Source organism: Corvus brachyrhynchos, unplaced genomic scaffold (genome assembly GCF_000691975.1).
Source record: "Corvus brachyrhynchos isolate BGI_N302 unplaced genomic scaffold, ASM69197v1 scaffold115, whole genome shotgun sequence".
NCBI lineage: Eukaryota > Metazoa > Chordata > Aves > Passeriformes > Corvidae > Corvus > Corvus brachyrhynchos.
The window spans coordinates 15,746,756-15,766,755 of NW_008239553.1; the positions used below are offsets into that span (position 1 = coordinate 15,746,756).

The 20,000-nt window shown below is 37.7% G+C and overlaps 1 protein-coding gene across 1 annotated transcript in view; it reads left to right on the forward strand.

The window, feature by feature from the left end:
• The window catches only part of MEIS2 (Meis homeobox 2), a 173,808-nt gene that overhangs the window by 89,149 nt on the left and 64,659 nt on the right, over positions 1–20,000 (forward strand). The window lies entirely within an intron of this gene.

Below are 20,000 nucleotides of genomic sequence, written 5' to 3' on the forward strand. Positions count from 1 at the left end.
TTTCCCTCAACAGAAAACCCATTTTGTCTGTAGTCCTCCACAGTCAAACTGAAGGAATCGGGCTTCAATTAATGCCGCTTAGTGATCTATAAAATGCAGTGCAATGGATACAACACCTCTGAGACAAAGTGTTACGTTAGATTATTAAAGTAACTGTACTCTTCTTACTGGCAAAAAATTATGCAACATCAAGAACTATCTTAACTGCTTTGACTAATGAAGTTAAGTTGCATTTGCTCTGTCCAGTAGAGCTGATGGAAAAGCAGGGAAAGTAAACAGAGAAAACTGTATCAGTTCACAAAAATTTTGCCATGTGAGACAAACAAGCTAAACTTTTCAGATAGCTTAGATGTACTATAAAGATATACACAAATTTAAATACTTGATACAATTAAAAGGTCCTACAAGCACCTGACACATTACACATTTATTTTACATAGAAAATGAGCTCTGATTTGAAGTAATTTTCTTGAAATTAAAGGCCATACCTATAGACACCGCTTATCTTAGGATTTAAAACATTTAGTTTCTGATTCTGAGATACAGGGTATACCAATAACTGCAAAATAGCATCATGACCTCATTCTCAATGTCCTGTTTAGGACCTGTAAAAGACAGCTAAAATGTCAAGAAAAATTTAGGACAAAATATATCACTGGAAAAAAAGTGGTGCACATTATTTAACTTAAATAATGCTAGAGACTTCAGTGATCCCATTTGTGAGAGGGAGGGATTTTAAATTTTACAGGTCAGCGTTAGGAGTGTGCTTTTGCTTTCCCTATAAAAATATAACAGTTTGTCTGCAGATAAGTGTTAGCAAAAATTACAGTTCACAGATGCTTACTGAAGTCTTTCTGGGTTTGGATAGCTAAACCTTCAGAAATTTAGTCCTAAATAGCCAGAATCATGAATCTCACACCACCCTGTGCTTGTGAAACTGCACTCAGGCTGTAGAGGGACGATATGTACTATTGCAAGGCTGTTTCCAAGTAGCTTAGAGTCATAGCCAGGCGTTGAAGCAATGAACTATTATCCCACACCTACAATTCCTCCTGGTACCTAGGACTGTGATGGAGGAAGCTGACAGAGTTAAATGCAGACGGGACCAAAGCTATCCAAAAGAGTGAAGGATGTAGTTTGTGTCACACTGACAGATCCTATGAAACAAAGGAGGAGATGAAGAGGGACTGGCTGAGTAAGGAAGATGACTCCAGTTGTTTCCCTGGATGACTCCAGAGAAATGAGGAGACTCCAGTTGTAAAGGAGTAGAATTGGAGCACTGGGAGAAGGTGACTGTGAATTAATTAAGCTAACGAACTGGAAGGAGGCAGCTGCTGGACTTGGACCCTGGGATTCAAGTGAGATGAGGGAAATGAGGAAGGGAAAAGAAATATCAGGGCTGGTGAAATGGGTGATGGAGGCTGGATGAAGAGCTGGGACCTGACTTAGCTCCTCCATTTCATTGCAAAAGAGGAGCCTCCCACTAATGCACTCCTTTGAAGGCACTAATGGCAGACGTTGGTGGCAAGCATTAAAAGAAAAATGCCACACAGCCTTCTTTACATTATTCCCCTGTGGTCCCTCTTGCCACACAGATGTGGGATGTAGAGGAAGCAGGTGACAACACCCTGTATGCAGTCCCTGGTCTTGGAAGGTCCACTGTAATGGAGCAGGACCATTTCAAAGGAAGTCCTGCTCAGAGCTGGAGTGGTGCACGCTCCCTTTTTCTGTGGGGGGTGCTGCAGATGCCAGCATGTACAGGCTGGAGCATGTTCAGTACAGATGGAGTCTTTGAAGAATTTAGCTGACAAACTCTTAAATGTCTTTACTAAACTAGTGCTAATTGAAAATTTTCAAAGGTTTATAGCTTGGCCAAATGTGGGTGGATTTTCAAAGAGATGGCAAAAGGCACATCCCCAAGAGCAGGGCCATCCCTTCTCCAAATGTTATGCTTCTGTTCCAAAGCACATTCTCCTCAATTAAATATAGCAAGAAACAACATACCAATATTTTTCTTTAATTTCATTTTCAGAAATGGCTGAATCATTTTTGCTAAAATGTTCCAAAATAATTGAGACTTGGGCAAACATTCTGCAGACTAAATATCAATTTAGAAAGCAAAGTTTAGCAAAGGGAAATACTGTCTTACAAGGGGAATACCTGTTCTGTCTAAAATAAATTGAGAGGACAAGTTTTAGGAGTCCTTTTCCAGAAATTAGGAAGAGAAGGACTGGTAGTAAATTGCTGCAGATTTGTAGCACTGCTCATGAGGACAGAATTTGTCTTTAAATGCATTCCTCACATTTAAATGCTTACACAGGTTAATTCAGTGCAGATATTACTAGTGAGTGATTTGCCTGCATGGGAAGGTTACTTCTGTGGTGTTGCCAAATTCAGTGAGGCTTTGGCAGTTACACAGTGATAGCAAATCACCCAGTCACGCAAATTAAAGTTCCCTCAGGGTGGCTTTAATTTCTGTATCTAACTTGCTCAAAATGCTTTTAAAATTTGCATTGTAGAGTTAGCGTGATTTACTCATTCGAAGTATGTCCTGTGCCCTCTCTCTTCACCCTTGGATGTTTTACTAACTTCTGCTTTTTCATAATATCCTGACTGAGTGCCCCTCTGCAGTGGCAGAATTTCCAGCAGGTGAATACTGACTTTGCATTCTGCTTTCCAAAGGAACTACAGGTTATGTTTTTTCTGTTGCACCCAAACAAATCTAAGTAACGCAAATTCTAACCATCTGTATTAAAACAATGATGCACACCTTTGAGGCTGCTGGAGAAACAGCAGATTTTGCCATATATCTAGAATACTTACCTTTACATCCCACCCCCTGCACCTTTTTTTACAGAAATGGTGGATAATACATTTCCCTTAGGGAGGATTTAAAAGCATTTTCCATTATGATGGCTAACATGTAGGCTCCTATCACTGTGGAGATGAAGCCTACTTTCACCAAAACAAAATTTACTTTCCTCTGGATAGCAAGTTCCACACTGGAATAGGCATCAAGGCAATTGTCAATTCACACAGTAACTTTTGCACTGCTCACCTAATTCAGGTGGTGGGGAACAAATGACACTTCAGTGTATTGGATGCCATAGACATAAACCTGAGATCCTAGAAATCGAGTGTGGACCACCAAAGATGTGCCTGTAATTTGCAAAAGCTTGGTGTGTCCATGGGGATCCCAGAAAACTTACAATGCCATTTACCTCAGAAAGGAGAGATGTTCAGCTGGGAAGTGAACATAATACAGCCTGAGGGAAGCAGTATTGTCCCAGGTTCTGTGCTATCAAATTGTTTCATCAGGCAAATTGGAATGAGGGAAGCACTCAACTGTCAGCGGTATGTTACCGTCACTGGTGGAACTGGAAAAATTTTTTGAGAAAATGGTAGAAGCTTGGAAGAGAGATACACAGAAGGAATCAGTGAAGAGTAACAGGCAGTTGTGGATTTTATATGCAATTCATTGAACGGTTCCTTGAATTGCACCAGTTGCATGTCAGAAAGTACAAGCAGAGACCTCTGGACTGGGCTTTACATGGAGAGCTGTACCTGTACAAATGTCTTATCTGGAATTTAGAGAACATGTTAAGCTTTTGTATGTGGGCTCCGGGAGCTCCTCTTGTTCCAGTCTGTATTGTGCTAACAGCCCGTAATCCTAACAGAAGACCGTGTGTTTGTTGTGGTAGGGGGGAAAAGAAGAAGAAAAAATTTGCCCATTTAGTCTTAAGTATATTTCTAACCCTAAGAAAGGCTATGTGAGGTATCTGTAAGGAGTCTCTCTCAAAGAAAGGTTCTTTACCATTGCTCAGAAAGTAGTACAGCTTGAGGTATTTTACACCAGCCTATAAGGCACTAGATTTAAATTGGTGTGCAGTGAAACATTTAAATATACTATAGCAAATGAAATATGGTCCAATAGGTTTTTTATGGTCCGGCTATGCTTTTTCTTTTCAATCACTAGCCTGGGGGAAACAAGTCGGCTTTAAAATGTCTATTTTAGCTATGCTTTTATCACCTCTGTCTTTTAGGAAGTTTGATTTCTTTTTTCATTTCTTCTCTTTGATAAAAAAAGAGCTGAGATCTCTGAATGGGTTATTTATCTCTTATGTTTAATCTATTTATCTGTCAATGGACATGCTGCTTTAGAAGTGTTTTATATTACTAATTAATTTAATTTCACATACTGTACTCCATGTTAACACATTTTCTATTATACACTATAATGCGATACAGGGCCTTCCCTCAGCAACCTTACCTTAAAGCTTTAATTGCTTTCCTCTAAGATTCAACTCATGTTTGATTTATCTGATTTCTTTGTATAAAGATTCCCTGGTTTACAATGTGTACGCAAACCATTAAATTGGTGTTGATGTTTATCCAGCAAACTTACCAATTGGTGATAGTATACATCCCTTTATGAATTTATGACTGGGCAATAAAAGAAGTGTCAGAAGCCCTGTTGTTGTCTCTATCAGGTCACTCTGTTAGTTTATGTTTAGAAAGACAACATGGCCTGCCACTGACTTACACAGTGATTTGAAGGATTGACGCCTGCAGTCAAAATCTGTTATGAATTTCTAGCCGTGAAATGATTTTTTTTTTTCCTTTTTTGAGGGGAAAAGGTGAATATATTGGAGAGGAGAAAAGGGGTAAGACAGCTTGAGCAGGTTTGAAGACAGTGCGGACTTCATCTGACATACATTGTTGTTTACATAATGGAAACGCTGAACCAAAATGCCAGATCCCCAAGCTATGTGAAGTTCAGAGTCTGGATCCAAGTATTGCAGATTGAATTCTCTCTGGCTCTCAAGAACCTAAATGTAGATACCACATATTAAAATGCATGAAAATGAATGATAGTAAATAATCAATGTAGAGTGGGAAATCTGGTCCTTTGATCTGTCAGGTTTCATCACATAACACAAGCATAAGGACATATGGTATTTTAAAGCTGCATTTGAAGAGATGCCTACGCTGACTTTTATCCTTATTTACAAATAGTCAGCAATAAAGGCTGTAATCTTGCAGATAACACTATGGATGTGCATAAGTCTTCTTGCACAGAGTTCATTTTAGGATTGAGATGTGATTAATACAGCTAGGAAACATTTGGAAAATGCATGCATACTTTTGAATGCATTAAGTGAGCCCAATATTATAGCTCTTAAGTAAAGAGTAGGTAGATGTATTTATCTCTGCCCATTTGTTTCAAATCCAGAAAGCTGTATTGTTTCTGTAAAACCTCTTCATTAGCTATTTCGTTGTTACATTTACTTCCCACTCATTAAAGATCCATCCCACTTTCCTTACGTATGGATGACGTCTATCGGCTTAAATGAGAACTAATTGCACAGGAGGTGAAAGTATTCAAATTAGGATTACCAATATATGACCACACGGAAAAGCAAGCATGAAATATTCTAATTCTTTTTAGATGCAAAGTAACTTATGAACAAAACCCATTGTGGCTGACTCTCACAAGCTTAAAGCATTGTGAAAGAAAAATTAAAATGGGCAAGGCTAATTAATTTGCTAAAATCCATTGTTAATGCAGTGTTTTCAGTCCTCCTGAATGCTGCTCTCATGACATTTGGTGTCTTTCTAAAGGACCGTCCCAGCTGTAAATATTGTTTTTTCTTTCCTCTGAGAATATAAGCTTCCATTTAAATAAGTAAATTCCTAGACCTCATGATAAAATAGAAAGCTTGGAAGCCAGAATAGCATGCTTCTTAGACTTTAAAGGCAAATAAAGATCAGCCTGTGTATTCCTTTTAAAGTCTTTTTCTGAAGTGTCATGATTTTTAACTTTTTTTGAACTCTGATGTTGGACTGTTTTGGATGAGGGAAGGGGTAAGAAGGAGAGAGCTTTTTGGCTTTCAATTTTTGGGATTAGCAAGGAATGAGTGGCTGCATGGGTATTCTAAAGGCTTTTTAAAAACTGTGTCACATATACCAGAAGAGATAGTATCATCTGGCAAATTGCTGCTGAATGAAATAGTAATCAAAATATGTGACAAAAGCTACGAGCTCTCTCCGATGACTCCGACAGGGCTTATGCTACGGTGGGATTATTGAAAATCTCCTTTAAAACTCTGTGCAGGAAAGCCAAGCCACTGAGGACTTCAACCCACTAGCACTTTTTCCTAGCAGTGGCATTTGCTGCTGTGAATTCAGGGCTCCGTTGACTTTGGCTGATCTGAGCATTGCTCCCTGTCGGGCGAGCTTGCAGGATCGGGCCCTTGGATGATACATGTAGGACTCTGGAAGACCAGCTTTTACTGCTCATATGTTTGGCAGGCAGATTTGATAATCAGTGCTGTTCTAGAACCTTACACCATCTCAGTGAATATAAATTGATGGTGTAAAGCAAATGGGCAACTGGCAGGAAGCCAAACACGGAGGGGAGAGAAGACGGTTTATTGTTGAGGGGGCAGCCCGGTGTTCTACAGCAGAGCTTTCTGTTCACAACAGCTCTGCAGAGCTGCTGAGTTCGAGTGTGGCCTCTGAAGTGTATGAAATAATAACAGTTTTATTTCTCCTGACACAAGCACGGAAGCTGTTTGCTGCCACCTCAGAACTGTTACCCTGCAATGCAAAAGTACCAACAAGGCAGGCTGGATGCAATGTTATTATAAACAGTGCCGCAGTAAACTTCAGGAAAAGCCCATTATACGGTGATAGCCTGTTTGTCAGGAGAAAAGTTCACTAATGTATATGGGAAGCAGAGCTCCTCATTCGCTGATATGTCTGAGTCTATTTTGTTGCACTTTTACCTTTATTTACTGTGCAGGTGCTGCTGAGAATAACCTCAGAAAACACAAAAAGATGGGAGGCCATGTACTCAGCTAGTTTAAATTGGCAAAGAAATGGTGTCAATTCAAGGCACTTGATGCTATGGTCCATTGCTTATTAATCCTTTCTAAAATTTTAGGATTTTGGGGGTTAGGGAAGGAAGAGTGTTTTCTCTGTGGTTGTTTCATTACTGCAAATCACTGAATGAAAGGTGCATTTAAAATAAAGTAATGAATGAATGATAGCAGGAAAAAAATTGAAGATATGTACAGGATAGAATTAAATTCCATTTTAACTCTAATTTGTGTTCCTATGCAATCAGTTGCAGTGATATGAGCTGAGAATTTCAATGAGGCCTCAGGGAGTTTGACGCCCATTTCTTATTTTGTTTTGATGGGATTAGCACCCCTAAACCTAAAACTTCTTTGAAAGTCAGCCATAATGTCAGTCCTTCCAACATGTCTTAATCCTTTCTGTTTGTTTAATTATTCCAGGAATTATTCTGTGCTTAAAAGAAATGCAAGTACTACCTTTTGTAGTTGGAGAAATATCATGATTCATTCATCAGTCATAGATCTTAAGTGCCTGTCTTATAAAACTCGAGGGTTTTCACTACCCTCCCTGTGCTCTTAAAAATCTGGTTGCTGATTCAGGTGTCTTTTCTTGATGCAGAAACCTACTGCTACACTCTGTAAGCTCATCCCTGGGTTCTGTCATCAGTTGTGTATTTTTCCTCTCCTGACATAGGTTCAGGCACATGGGATCTCTCAGCCTCCCTTTATCCACCCAAAATCAGCTTCTTTTTTCCTTTCTTGTTTTCTTCTTCCAGGGAGTGATGTAGTAAGGTTTTCATTGCTTGTATTCCTTAACATTCATGAAGACATTTAGATTCCTGTCTGGAAAGTATTCTTAATACATACAAATATTAAGTTATGCTAATTCCTCAACTTAATTTACTGGCAAGTTTCTCAAGATAAACATGAAAATGGCACGAGTCTTTTGTAATGCTAAGAGCATGTTCAAATTTTCTCTGAACTCCAACAGCATATGAAAATTTTAAAACTTGTAAAGGAGATCTGCCAACTTCACCACTATGTACTAGTGAATAGTGGAATAAAAGAAAGAATAAGTCAACTTTTTAACATTTTGTTGAGGAAATCATTGTTTGTTAAAAACAGGTATGTTATGCAAATCAAGTGATTTACTGAGAGTCAGTTCTTACTTCCAATAACTAGATGAGCCAACTCAACAGTGGCTAGAAAGCCAAGAAAACAGCATATAGATTAAGATTACTCAAAACTTTTGTTCCTGCATAAAAGAGATGCAAATTGTACCATCTTACTATTGCTTATGAGTAAAGGCTAAAATCTTGCTTCTTCACCTCCATTTAAGATACAGAGCTAAAACCATGTAACAGTGTCTGTGATAGCTTTCACTGACTGAATTTGGGATGAGTGGCCTCCTGTCCTGTCAACATACTTTGCAGAGCCAGTAGAGGCAAGCTAATCACAAAGATGGAAGGAATAGGATTTTCAAGGCTGAAAAAGTAATTTTAAAAGCATGCCACTATTCCTATGTGGAGTGGATTGAGGTAGAAGGCCAGGCTCTGAGAGTTATTTCTGCAATTTGCAGGAGAGGATTTTTAACCTTATTCAGGTAAAAAGAAGGAAGAGGATTAATTCTTTAAAATCAGTATAGAATTCAGATTTCTGCACTCCTTTTTTTCATAAATACATTTAGAGTCAAGTATTAGGATGGATGTGCATATTCACCTGCTGTTTCTTATGGAAGTCACACATCATTTCCAAAACTGAAGTGTGGGTAGGAACAGAATATCAATTTATCTGTTTACTGTTGAAGTTCTTATCCTGTCTATACCCACGTCCAGAATATCTGAAAGCCCCCTGGGTATTGCATCTTCATTGCAATGTAAAAATCCTTCCCCTCTTCAGCTGTTTCTCCCTGCTTGGTTTTAGGGAATTAATTATCATATGGTTGCCATCTATTCAGAAAATTACAGGATAATCCCAGTGTTTGAACACCATGTCTGAATCTCAGTCTCCACTTGGGCAGGACACATGGTGTGAGAGACAGCTGCTAAAAACTGTGCAGCTATTACAGTGTGTCAGTTTATAAGCCGTGAAGAGTATGCACCAGCTCGCAGATTGTTGGTAGGAGTGTGGTACTTTGTTATAAATATATTTTATTGATTGTAAGGAGATTTTATTAAAAAGCTATCCAGAAGAAATGGGCAGTAAAAGACCAAGTAAATTGCTTGGCTTTCATTTTAAGTTGCCTAATTTCTTAAGGGTTTATGGGGGCTCCACAGGCTCCCAAAATACTGAGAGAGATTATTGTCTCTTAGTGATAGTGGATAGTTGTGCACTGGATGTTCAGCAAGATGGTGGTCTCTGAGGAGGGCATCCAGTCTCACATGGAAAGGTCAACAGGTTCTATTAAACCAGATCTTAAATACATTTAGGTGACTAAAAATGCAGGTGAAAACTTGTCAAATTGTGGAAGGCAACTAAATACATTGCATGCCCAGCTCCCACGGAAATCAGGTACATTAGCCACCTGACTCCTATTCTGTTTAATCGTACATAGATTTGTCTTTAGGTCCCTAAATGTTTCTATGGTTGCACCAAACACTTCTTGCTTCTTTTCAGATTAATGTTAGCTCAGGGCACCTGCCACATAGCAGAACAGTACATACTTCTAAAAAAAACCACTTTGGATCAAGACTTTTTCATGTGTAAATATTATACATTCTTTTAACATTTTCCTAGTAAATATTTTTAAAATGTTACAGATCTATGGCAGATGTTGCTATCTACTGTTTCCTAAGCATGTTATGTGATGAGTTGTGTGTGTATCTGTGTTTTCATGCTTTTTCTGTTTTAAGCCTAGGGAAATCAGCATATTGCGCTCAGTGGCAGTGGTAGGCAGAACATCAATGTGGAGTATATATTATTACACCTAAGACTACTGGCAAGTTGTGCAAATACAAACAGAAATGGAAAAAAAAGTGCAAGACCCAAATAACTGAGATTATAAACCACCTGCAATAATTTGCTGAGGCCTTTTAATACTTTTTAAAATCTGAGGCTTATCAATAAATTAATTCAAACTCCGCAGAGGAACTCTGAAACAAACCAGAGATGCACAGGTGTTGGTCAAACCCTAATGTAATTTGATAATTTCCCATCATTCCCACCTCAGCCCTGCTGAAAACCAGCCTCTCAGTCCCGCTGGCTGTGGGGCTTCCCAACACCCATACTTCCTGTTCTAGGGCTTCCCAACACCCATACTTCCTGCTCTAGAGAACCTCTCTGCTCCTCAGCCACCTGTTACTCTGACTTCCCCAGATTCTCTTTTCTGTTCCAAGTTGTCTTCCTGAGGTTGAGCTAAATCCTTTACCAAAATAAAGCCTACATCTTGCTGCATTAGCATCCCTATTTCTCCTGACCTTAAAAACACCTTGCAAAGCTACTTCCTCTTCCATGTGCTTGCCCTCTCATCTCACATACCTGAGCTGCCCTTCAGAAGCTGATTAAATTTAAATGTAATCATAATCATATCACTTTAAAGAGGAGGCATGAGCACTAATAAATGCTTCAAATCAGGCATAACACTTTTTCAGATGTTTTATTCTTTTTACACCTATATTCTAGAAACCCTTGTCCAAAAGGACCATTTCAATTCAAAGCCCTCAACCTCCCACTCCCAAAACCACAAAATGTCATGACTTCTGCTCTGAACCTCATAACAGTCACCGGTAGCTGGATATATCAATGCTGGCTACTAACAGCCCCTTATTATTTCCTATCACCTGTTACAAGCTCTTGTCTGTTCAACGAGACAAGTCTCCAGGTCTTGGTTCTGCAGGAATTTCAAAACCCTGTACACAAGCAAGCTGCCAGTGTAGAAATTGCCAACTTGTGTTGGCTGTTCTACTCAGATGCAGAAAAGAGGCCTTTCCAGGAAGAGGAGAGCATATAGTCTTCTCTTCTGGACTCACTCAGAAAATAGCAAACAGAATCTACATATGCTTTGGAAAGTAGATATCCTTTGAAGACCTGAGCTGCAGTTTCCCCTCGCAGAATATTGGAAATGCTTGTAAATTTATGCAAATTCATGGCTTAGAGTTCATCTTTGAGATTTTGGGTTCAGACACAGTGTGAGACTTCGCCTGAACCACAGCAGTTTCACGTAGTTGCCACATGAAAGCATCGATTGCAGCACTGCAACCAGAAGTCTTACAACGTTTGCCAAAACTCAGATGAACTCCTGAATAAACCTGGCCTTAACTATGAATGGTTCAGGCTTTCACTATTAATGTGGTGTCTTTGTACTGCAAAAGTTGTTGCAGCCATTGCCTTTGCTTTGCAGATTGAGTGTATATATATATATATATCTATATATCTATATATAGATATATAGCTATATATATCTATAAAACCAGCTAAATACAAATTAAACTATGTACATTAAAAATTAAAACATAAACCCTTATTTTGTGATGACTAGTTTTCTTCCCTTTTAGTAGGTCATGAATATTTTCTGGCATGATATGTCACTAGCTTATAACTTCATTAAGCTGCAGTCCATACCTTACCCTTTCACTAGATCCCTGAAAAGAACTTTTGTGTGTGCCAAACAGATATCCACTTGGTCTGTGGCTCTTGAAAGGTAAATTGCCAAGTTCCAACAAGCAAATTAAGAGGTGCAATGAGAGTTAGCTGTTGCATTCTATCAAATCCTGCTACTGAATGTGTTGAAAAGCTTGCCCAGAGCCATGGCCTCACATATTTATGGTATGAATGGGAGACACTTGGAGCTATGTATTGCCATAGTTCCCATTTCTTTTGTAATAAACTAGCTCAGCAGATGTAGCTTAGGTAAAAAGGAAATTCAAAGTCTCCTACTCAGAGACTAACCAAAACAAAGTTCTCCCTCCAGTCCTCTGTCTATGAGCCAAACTCAGAGCCAGACCTTACTTGTACTGATTAGTGTTTTATTCTGTGTGTAACCCAAGGAAACTCAAAGGGTTCCCAGATGGAATAAAGTGCTGCTTAATAGCACCGTGTAAGTATCACTGCCAGAATGTGGCACAAAAAATGTTTAAAAAATCCAACTTTCCATTTATAACACAACACAGATTAAATCATAGCAAAAGTTTTCCAAGTCAGTTGCATCATTCTCTTCGTTTATAAGTTTTGGTGCTGAAGACATCAGTTCTGGGTAGCTTAGCTTTTCTTTTATGATAGATTTTTCAGTATTAGTAACTAATTCACATCAAATAATTCCATACTTGTGGCTTAACCTGTGCCTATGTTCTACAGGCTTCAGAGTATTTAGTATCACATTTCTGATGTGATTTACCCTGCCTATTCCACCTGTTTAGTAAAGTAAAGAATTAAGATGTTCTACTGAACTTTGTTGATTTTATTTAGCCTGATGGGTGCACAATAGCTCCAAATTAAAGCAGAAGCAAAAGATGAGCCCAAGATCTACAAAACAGCAGAACCTGAAGGATCATGGATTAAACTAAAGACCTCTAACAAAGCTTGTACTTTGATCCAGCAAGGTGGTGGTGAGGGAGATAACAATACACATTTTTGTGCTTGTTGATACTTTCACTCATGTACTGTACCAAGATGTTTCAGAAAACATTGATTACAACTTTCTACACCGTTTTTTCACAATTTACATAACAGCATCTGAATCTCAAGAAAAAAAGGCTTTCTATATTAATCAGTAAAGGCTAATAAATTTACAATTCAGCTTCCATTGAAGTCTTCAGAGAACTTCTGTTGCCTTTGTGGGGTGGTAGGTTGGCCCTTTAGCATACCTTTCATGCCTAACAGTGCATGAATCTTTTGTATTTCTAGCTTTATCTAATATTGTTGCTTAACTCAATTACATATAAAAGTGCAAAGAGTCTCCTCGCTCTTCGCAGCTTAACCCACCACTTGTTGTTACTTGTTTATGACACATTTTTCTACTTTATAGTCTTTAATCTGAAATTATATCAAGTGCTGTAATAAAACTGAAAGAGATAATATCTATGGCATTTCCATTCCTCTGCTCTGGTGATAACATTATTTAACAACACTAGGAAGTTAATTAAGAAAGACCTTGCTGTCATAAATCCATGTTGCCTTCCTCATTAAATTAGGCTTTGCAATGTATTGCTGAAGTTCAGAAAACTTTTCTGGACATTCAGCAATGGGTGCTTCACTAAATAGTCCACAATATGTTACGTACTCTTTTACAGGATGAGGATCTATTTAACACTAATGCTTCTGGGGTTTCACATGTTTAGATCAGATTAATTCTGAATCTTCCTTTCCTTTGAAATCATTAGGAGAATATTTCTGCTTTTTGGATATTTAAGGTATTTAATCTTTTCACAGCCATGTTTGCTCTCATTTACATGTTATATTATCCCTATTCTGTGTTTCCTTGAATTCTTGATTTATGCAGTTCTCCATCCCAGCTAACAGAAGCCAGCTACTGATTGAATATACTAGTTCCTTGCCCATTATCATTCATCGTGAACATGGGGTTTTTCCTATCAATTGTAAATCCTGTCTATAGTGCAGAAAAAAATGAAACTGGGCTTTATCTTCATGGCTTTGTGAACCCTGCATTCTTTCATAATGCATTTGTATACCATTTTCTGTAAGAATTTGGTTTAGGGCAATCAAAAAAGAACCAGCTCCATAGGTTAGACAGGGGTTCAAATTCAATTAAATCAGCCCTGTAGGAACTGATTCCCTGAGTATATTGCAAAGCAGAGCACTGGGATTGTTTGGGACCAGACTTGTGAAAATCCTTATGTGGTCCTGAACTTTTCAGACATGTAACCTGAGATTCTTTAGCTTACCCAATCTTGAAAAAAGAATTGTTCAGTGAGATGACTTAACCATCAAAGATGGTTGTAACTGTACTGTGTGAGTATCACTGTTTAATATTTAATGCTGTTTCCATTCCTCTGTCTATATGATTCACAAATTCCTGACCCAAATTGGAAAGGCTAAATAAAAAGATCTTGTATTAAACGACCACCTGCCTCAGTCATAGCCAGTAATTTAGGCAATCATGAAAAAACATTGCAGAAATTAGTAAATGCAAAATTTGAGAACTGTCACATACCTGAATCTAGTATCTACAACAACCCTTTGTTTGAAGTACCTTACATCAAAACCAGTGACTGTATAGGGTCAGGAGTGGATGTTTGCATCCAAATTGTGTTGATGGGGCTGATCTTTAGCATAAATAGATACTTCTGATAAGCCTGCCAATAGGTGAAGATTCACATTTTGAAGAAGAATAATCTAAGGCTCACCAGACAGTTCCATTTTGCAAAGCCATTAAAAGGGACACAGTTCTGCCTCCTGATATTAATGAAAGGAACACTATTTTTAGTAGTGCTGATTATTTTCTTGACTTGGATTAAGTAAGGTGTTCTCACCCCCCCCCATTTGCTCCAGGTCTTTTCTCAAGAGATTAACAAAGCAGAACTTGATGAGACACTTCATTCTAAATAGGAAAGAGAACTATTTAGAAGTAATCTTTCTGTCTTACAGCTTAACTTTGTTCATCACTTCAAGGCCTTCTCAATATGATTTTTACTTCAGGGTTTACAGTATTTTTATTTTTGTTTGCCTCCATTACTTCTGAGACTACTTTACCATACTGATTGTTTAGTGGTTTGAAAGACTGTCTCCCTTAGCTTCATTGCAGATTTTGGTCTTCAAGTATTGTCTTTAATTTTACTTCTTGTTGGGGTATATCTGTTTGTTCTAATATGCATTCCATATTGTCTTTTTAGTCTTTGTCTGCAATAATTGTAAGATAGTACAGACAACTCTTAAATATTTGTCTGAAATATGGATTTTGTATTTCAGAAGCTTAAAGTAACGTTTTGGTATGTTTACTGAAAGGTTAAGTTTCTTAAATTAGGCTTCAAATCAAATTCTAAGGAATATAATGGCAAAACTCTTACTGACTCAATGGAAATAGGATTTTATATCCAAACATCTAGAAGATCACATACAATATCTAGGAGAAGAAAATTGCTGTAATACTGTTTGGTTTTATTACTACGCATTGTGCTTTATGTCTGGAGACTGACCTGAAAACCCATTGGTCCAATATCACTGTTCCTCTCTCTCCAGTACTTTCTTGTTACCTAAAATGTATTTTTAAATCTTTTCAATCATTTAATCTTTTCCATGGCTACCAATTTTACCTCTTTTTAATCTATCAGCAAAATTTAAGTCAAACTTTGAGTGTCTCTCTCTCCTGCAATTCATTCTGCCTTTCAACTGCAACAGAAATATTTTCGGTTAGCTAGCTTTAGAGTCTTATAAATAGCAACCATAATATTTTCCTGTAGCACAGTTATTGCTGCATTTTCTTTTTTGTTGCTTTGTTTGTTTGGATTTTTTAAAAATTCTTTTCTACCTTAAAAAGTGCACCATGAAATTCCTACCATCCCAATCAGATATTCTTCCATTTTCTCCATAGATTCTTTTCTCCATTCATTATGTCAGACCATCCCAGTATTTATCCTACTTTCAGGGAACTCACTGCCTGAAAATTCAGAATTAAAAGACCAAAGTGTCTGTTTATTCTTATGTGTCAAAAACCCTGAAATGTTTGATAGCTTTGCAAGAAATTGGGCCAACAATCATATATTAATATTTTCATTAGGAACCGCAGTTCTTCTTCACAGAAAATAGAGCCAAATTGTACTTGATGTGTGATAATGTTTATTGTCACCCTTCTTGTCCATGTGAATAGTCACCATTTTCAAAATCACTGTACGGGCTACTTACCCTCCTTTTAATTTACTTGAAGGAAAATTTTCAGGGGGAAAATTTTGCATAAGAGATTGCAAATTGTTTTTCTTCTTACAGCACCAAAGGGTATGGTTTTCTGTCATTGTTCTGTTTCCATTGCAAAGATGGGAATTTTTTCTACCACTACACTGCATATCACTTTATTAATCATCTTTCTTCCCTTCCTTAGAATATCCATTTTTTCCCTGTAACTGTGCTTCTCAAGCTTTCATTTTGCAAACCACACATCTGGTCATCTTTCTTTTTTGTTGTGTCTAAAAGCAGCCATATGTCATCAGCAACCCTCTCATGTATATTGAACTTCCTTAGCACATCAGCTTGTCTCTTTGAATGTGTTACCTGATGTCTTTAAAGTGGCAAAACACAGAAAAGTGGGTCCTCCTAGTCTTTTGTTCATCAGACTAGAAAGAGTAAGGAATATGGGAGAGACAGGGTGTTTACGCCGTTGTTCCATATCTATTCTAGCTTTGCTTTTTAATTTCTCCTTGCCTTAGTTCAACAAGCAGAATATGGCTAAAATTAGCTCTAGACTATCCAGCACTTAAGTATGGCTTTCCTTCATTGATTGGGAGGAGCCAGGGCTGCCAATGCTGGTGTGGTTTTTGTTAGATCTTCCACAACAACTCTGATTCTTCAGCTAAGTCTGTCTGTCCAGGTGCTTTATTAGGTGTTCACTGTTTTTAACATGAGTGGTCTTCTCTGGGAATTAACAGATATAACAACAGTCCTTCTGCTCGGGAAAGAGGCATTAAGTGCTTGAGAACTATTACAATGTGTCTGGCAGCATGTATGTAAATAACAGAGAAGAATAATGATACTAAGAGATCTAGATCAAACAGGTAAACTTTAATTAAAGCTTGAAAAGCTTTTGGTTCAGGAGATACATTCAGTCTTTTCTAAAAGCATGCTTAGTAAACTTGGTTCTGTGGTACTGTATGTGGAGGTCCCTCTTCTCCTTCCCCATTTAGAGTGGCATTACATAGTTAAGACATTAAAAATGTTTTAAAGTGATGAGATGGGTGATATCTGAAGTAACTAGGACCATGATTTAAATGTAGCCCTACCAATGCATAGTCTGTCAGGGGAACGGGCTCATAGCACTTTCTGTTGTTGAATGTTGAAAATTCTGGAATGCAAGTGCTTCCTCTGCTTCCTAAAAGAGTTGCAGTCTCACAGATAATCAGAAGTGCACCCATTTTGGAGCTCAGTTCATTATCTGAAGCATGGCTTGATCATCCACAGATAGAGGACCAAGTGTCTTGTGGCACTGCTATTTGACCATCCGGTAGCACTGAAGAGTTCATGAGATACCCATGGTTACCTTGGCAATAAAGTGATGAGATAGTAGAATGGGAATTTTTAGAGCTGGTGAGATTTTCTTTTTTTATGACTGTTAACTCATTTGTTACTGAGATTAACGTTTAAACAGACAATTAGGGAATGCTTTTAATAGGCTGAGAAAAGTTAAAGGATGTCAGTGTATTCTTTAATCCTGCCTTTTGAAACAATCCCTAGCAGTTTGTACTCATTATGCCTTTTAAGAGTGAATAATTTAGATTCTTCTTATTAGAAACTCCCCTTTATGTTCCTTCCTCTGAATAGAATTTTCTAAATAAGAAAATAAACTAATCTTATATGAAATTCTATAACCTGTACCTCTGTCTGAGTAAAATTATTATGTACGTATATATAAACTCCCAAGTCTACCAAATCCAACTATGCTGGGCATAAGTGTCATTTAATTTATTGGAAGAAAATTGACCACACTTACATTGAAAAAAAAACCACTTTAAATTACGCAGGACAGTGCTGAAAAGGCATCATTAAACATCTTGAAACCTTGCCTTCACATTTGCGATGCTTTTGGCAGGGTTTGGGTCATGAAATCCCAGCCCTTATATGTTCAGAGCAAAAGGAGCCCTGTCACACCCTTCTTCAGTACATACCTGTGCATTTAAGGCTATAAATGCCTGCACGAGATTTGCAAAGCAGGTAAAGCTGTTAATTCATCTCAGGTAGTTACTTGATGATGAAGTGACTTATCATCATTGCAACCATACTAGAATGTGTATTCCTACCAGAAAGCTTAGCCACTGCAGGGGCGACTGGACTCACATCTCCCGGCATCCAGCAGTGTATAGACTAAACTATAACTTTTAGTAAGATAATATGGAAACCGACAACAAATTATTATTTGTGGTCTTTTTCCAGTTTTCAAGTGCAAACATACCAAAGTTTATTTTAAATCTGAGCCAGTCAGACATTTAGTAATATAGATCAAAGCAGAAATGAAGGCCTCCCATGCTTATTATTTCAATATGATGTCTGTTCTAATAAAGTGTAAGAATGCCTGTGATAGACTAACTAGTAGGAATTTTCTGGTTCTGTAGTTTAGCCTTAAATATATACATGTATTTGTAAATTAATCAGAAACATATTGTCGTGGTTTCAGTTCCTCGGAAAGCTGATTGTTTTCAATCCTTTCTTTAATCTTAGAAATATGGTGGCAGTCTGCCAGCACACTTTCAGATAAACAGTCCACTTCACATTTAAAAGCCGTAGAATCACTGATGTTGAAGGGGGGGAAAAATCAACAGAAAACAACACCAGTTTTCGCTCTCTCTGTCTTCCCCAAAATGTAGAACATTATTTAAACAAGTTAGAGTTGTTGTGCTATTGTCCCTCACTCTTAATTAGAAATAATAAAAGCCATCTGTGCAAGGTGAATTTTGATAAGATCTCGGCTTTTAAGTGTTTGTTGATCTTGTGTGTACCAATTTTCAAATGTCTTAATAGCTCCAGGATGGCTATCACACTGAGTAGGCTCAGTGATTTCCATCAAGCTCTGTGCTGCTGTTGAATGCAATTCACTTTATGCGTGGTTATATTTTGACTGAAATTTTAAAAACATACTATTCCTTACAGTACAATAAGTATTTAACAGGATGGAACTGTTTCCATTTGGAAGAGTTATTTTTTAGTTTTTTTTTTTTTTTACAACAGCAGCTCCTCACAGTTTGGGATTAAACACAATTACAGTGAGGAGTTGTTTTACATGAATTGCATACTGGACAGCATTTGTGTGGCTGCTTTCCAAAGGCAGAATTTTCTAGTCTCATTTTACCCATTTTGGGGGGCCCACATTCAGGAGAAAGAACCCACCCCTCAACCCAGAAGGGGAAGGCTCAGAAGTGATTGTCTCGAAGCCTGGAAATGGAAGACAGGATTTCCTTTCTTTCAACCTGTGTTTTCAGTCAATTAAAATTTGTACTCAGGGCTTTTCGGTTTGAAGCCACCCCTGTGTCTGTGATGAGCAATCCTTCTTGTTTGTGCAGTCATTCATTATCTCCATTACCAAGAGGAGAATAGAGGACAATTACATTGTTTGGACGAATCAGAGTGTTAGGAGGAATATTTATCATGGTGGCAGAGTGCAGCACCTGACAGCGCACGATTGATGGCCAGGAATGAGTGTGAGTGGCCAAAGCAGTCTCATATGATGCAAATTACTGACTGTGGATTCCAATTTATCCTGTTCATTTTTCTTGCCTTTGCTGAAGACTATTAGTGGTTTTTGAAGCAGTGAAGGGGTCATTACTAATGTGGGCTAGAAGCAGGAGGGGGAAGGAGGGGAAAAGCCTTCTGTAATTACACAGCCTTCAAGAAAAGGCTGCAGGCCTAGCCAAAAAAGTGTCAACACTTAGCAATCAGAAAAATTTATTTTCTTTTTATCCTTAACCCATATTAACTCAACATTATCATCTTTCTTTGTTAATATTTGAAGAATATTAAAAGCTTGACTTCTATATTAATACAGGTCTCTTTAACCCTTTTTGCTGTGAAGTGATGTTGCTTTGCTAAATGTCAATTCATCAATGGCATTAAACAGTGCCTGCTTTTAAAAGTGTAGATAATGGAAAATTAAATATTCAGTCTTCTTAAAAAACTAATTCTAGATGACTGATTATTTCTTTTACAGAATAGTAGGTAGGGCATTGGAAACATATGAGAAAAAAATTATTGAAGTAGAGGTGCAAGAGGTTTCTGTGTTAAAATGTAATGTCAGTACAGGAGAAAATCAGTTTTATTTGGGGTGTTTAGGTGGTGTGATCTGTAAGCAGTATCAAAACCCCCTGAAAGTTTCATTTTGCTGTATAATGAATGATGTACATTTAAAACATATGCATATTTAATTTAATGCCTATTCAAACCCTACTTAGTCAGCTCTCTGGGGGTTATACATGAATTAATGATCTCCAAAAGCTTCTCCTAGCTATCACGATAGAGCATATTGATTATGTGCATAGTAGGTGTATAAGG